Here is a 3,707-nt window from a genome sequence, read left to right on the forward strand (position 1 = left end):
AGCTGCTTAGTAAAAGCTGTGGTGACAACCATCCCAGATTGCCAAGGACTCTCCTCCTCTTAGCTTTGAACGTCTCACATCCTTGAAAAATCCCAGTCCAGGACAAACCTGAGTGGTGGGTCACTATTGAAAATTGTAGAGCATATTTACATCTTTCTCATCAAAAATAACTTTAAGAATACAGTGATTCAGTGGATTTGAACAACTCTCATCATTTATGATGTGCATCTCATTGTGGACCTCTCCTTGATAACCCTCACAGCAGCCCTGTGATGAAAGTAAGCACAGATTATTAAGATGTGGAACTGGATTCCAAACCCAGGGTTGTCCAGAGCTGAGATTAAGTTCTTGGCCATCATGTTCAAATGCAATGAAATAGCAAGTCATGATGTTACTGAGTTTTTCCCAACGCTCAGGAATTTCCAAGTCTACCCCAAGTCAACTACACTTATTAAGTACTCCCCCCGCTAAAAAAAATTAGCCTGTGTAAACTCTGCAGATCTGCCTTGAGAAATTAGTTTTCTCAGAACAAATATCTGTGAAAATTCTTCAGTCTAGTTGTACTGAAATTTAATCAATTTGGAGAAAAACTGACTGTTGCACTCTTGGGAGGATTGTTTGTTTGTTTGTGTAGCTTACAGTTAGCCTGCCTCTGTGGAATGATTCTGGCTGGAGTCGCTTTGTCCAAGCATCTGAGTTAAACATTTATAGTCCCTCAGATTCCATGGGCTTGGGTGAGCTTTTCCAGACAGGTTAGCGATTTCGAGTTTGGCAAGCACTTGGGCTTTTCAGTCTGTTTTGAGTGAAAATCAATTTACACTCTTCGCAAACATGTGACAGCATAAATCAGACAATGGAGTTCACCCTTAAAACACAATAGGAGCTTGTTTCATTTTGATGAGGAGATGGACAAGACACTTTCCGTGAGTTTCAAACATATCCCTTGTCATAGCATGGCAATTTGACAAGCATACTGTTCCACCATCCTTAATTCAACAGATGATAAAAACAGAAGCGAGAGAGGTTAGATTATCTGTCAAGGGCAGCACACAGGAAGGCAGGAATTGAGTCAGGTTCAGAATTCACAGGTTCTAAATACACGGACCATTCTGGGCTGTTTAACGCCTCCTTGGAGCACCCCTAATATTTGATGCGGAGATCTGGCAGCACCCATTGTTCTAACTAACCTATTCAGAAAGTCTTCCCATTCAGATGTCATTTAATTAAAGATGGTCTAAAGAAAGTGGAGCTTTCAATCAAAACTCCAAAACAGTTGGTTGCTATAAAACTAATTTAAAATGGCATAAAGTGGAAAATAAAAGAGCTGGTTACAATTATACTACTTAGGCTTCGAATGGCAAGTAATTCTAGTGATTAGGAAACTATTGATGTAATGTGGTTTTAAAAAAAAAAAAAACATAGAGCAAAATGGAGTTGAAACTGGGATTGGATCATTTTTCCCATCTGTCCTGGGAATACTGATAGTAGACCTAAGAGCATATTCTGTTGTAGAAAACTAACAATCACTAAAAATATAATTTTTTTGTACTCTCCAATGTTACCAGCAAGTTCTGTATATGTCATCCTTTTGCTAAATATCTACATTCTGAAACATTCACCTATTAGCTTCTCAATGCTTTGGAAAGAAATTATTTTATCCTGACTTTCTTTTCTCAGTTTCTTAGCTAGGTTTTATCAAAGTAGACCTTGTGTTTTTCACAACAGGAGACTAAATTTCTCATAGATTTTAATGATTTACCTCACCCCCAAACATCTGGAAAATCCTGTAAATTTGGGGGGGGATTATTTTTTCTTTCTATTTTTGTTTGTGTTTCAACCCGTCAGAATGCTCAGTATGAAGGACTGTGAGGTGAGCTTTTGTTTTGGGAAAACTACTTAAAATTTGAGCTAGACCAGAGAGCAACTTTGCCTGGAAACAGGGTCTTCAGCTAAGTGTGGACACTTAACATACTTTAACTGTGATACTGAATCACTGTGACCATCTTCTCCAAAATGAAAATCATTGACTGAAAGAGGCTTATTCTAATGTTCAGGGCTACCACAGTGACGGACTGGTACTGACTACCCTACCTGACATACCGCTTTGAGAAACTGTGACTGAACTCGTGTTACAGAAAAATCAGTCAGTATGTGGCAGATATGTTGTGGTGAACCCTAGTAATTTAGTAGAAATCAAAGATATCTTATGTATGTACTTATTTTTAATTTTTTTAATTTTTAAAATTTTGTTATACAAGTTTTAAAGGTTCCTTTCCACTTACAGTTATTACAAAATATTCGCTGTATTCCCCGTGCTGTACAACACATCCCTGAGCCTATCTTACACCCAGTAGTTTATACCTCCCCCTCCCCCTCCCCTATACAGCTCCTCCCTCTCCCCCCACCCCTCCCCCCAACCACTAGTTTGTTCTCTATAGCTGTGAGTCTGCTTGTTTTTTGTTCTATTTAGTAGTTTGTCATATTTTTTTAGATTCCACATATAAGTGATATCATACAGTATTTGCCTTTCTCTGTCTGACTTATTTCACTTAGTGTAATGCCTTCCAAGTCCATCCATGTTGCTGCAAATGGCAAAATTTTGTTGTTTTTTTCTTGCTGAGTAGTATCCCGTTTTATATATATATATATATCTCACATCCTCTTTATCCATTCATCTGTTGATGGGCACTTAGGTTGCTTCCTTACTCTGGCAATTGTAAATAATGCTTCTATGAACATTGGGGTGTATGCCTCTCTCTGAATTAGTGTTTTTGGTTTTTTTGGATATATACCTTGGAGTGGAATTGCTCAGTCCTATGGTAGCATTTTAGATTGATATTGGGAGCCTGATGACAGATGAAACTTCATAAAGTATAATGGCATTTAGTTTAGAACAATGATTTACTTTAGCAACTCAGACCCATTCAGACCCGGGTCTATTTGTATATTCATCTCCATCACCACACCCTGATTTTTTTTTTTTAACACCTTTATTGGAGTATAATTGCTTTAAAAAATATGGAACGCTTCACGAATTTGCATGTCATCCTTGCACAGGGGCCATGCTAATCTTCTCTGTATCGTTCCAATTTTAGTATCTGTGCTGCCGAAGCAAGCACCACACCCTGATTCTAAACAGCAGAGTCACTGAGACATACTGGGAGGCACTCCAGAGCATCCAAGTGCTTTTTAAATTTAATCAAATGATAAAGCTTGAATGAGATGGTTTGGAACATTTGAAAGTATCTCCACATGTTTTCTAAACCTGAGGTCCCATGGAGTATTTCCCAGATATAGCGGTCATGAGTGAAGTTTAAGTCAGCCCCGAAACTTTTGAAAACCATTTCTATATTTTAAGGTAGCTTTCTGCATTATGATTCTCTCTTCTCCAATTTCGAGGCCAGGACTTCACCTCTCTGTTTCCTTTGCAGGTGAGACACAGTCATGCGATCTAGGTCCCAAGAATCAGATGGAACAAGATGATGACTTCCCTGCGGCAGAGAGCACCCTGTAGTGAGGAAAGAGACCTTCCTCATTTTGCTGACCTGTGTCAAGGAATGTGGCACAGGGGCATTGAGCTATCAGATGTAGCAGGGACAGAGGTCCTAGAAGTAGCTTTGCAAGTTTCTATGCTCATCTTCCCAGGGAAGGGGTACACTGTGTCTGTGGAAGTGGTATTATGCCTGCAAGCGTTCCAGTGGCATATT

At 39.1% G+C, this 3,707-nt stretch overlaps 1 non-coding gene across 1 annotated transcript; it reads right to left on the reverse strand.

Annotated features, from left to right (window-relative positions):
- Nucleotides 1-3,012: 3,012 nt before the first annotated feature.
- On the reverse strand, nucleotides 3,013-3,119 carry LOC115844422 (U6 spliceosomal RNA). The gene has a single exon (XR_004036111.1). It is a non-coding gene; the product is annotated as a U6 spliceosomal RNA (small nuclear RNA).
- Between the last annotated feature and the right edge of the window lie 588 nt (nucleotides 3,120-3,707).

The sequence above is a fragment of the Globicephala melas genome, chromosome 10, assembly GCF_963455315.2.
Source record: "Globicephala melas chromosome 10, mGloMel1.2, whole genome shotgun sequence".
NCBI classification, from domain to species: Eukaryota; Metazoa; Chordata; class Mammalia; order Artiodactyla; family Delphinidae; genus Globicephala; species Globicephala melas.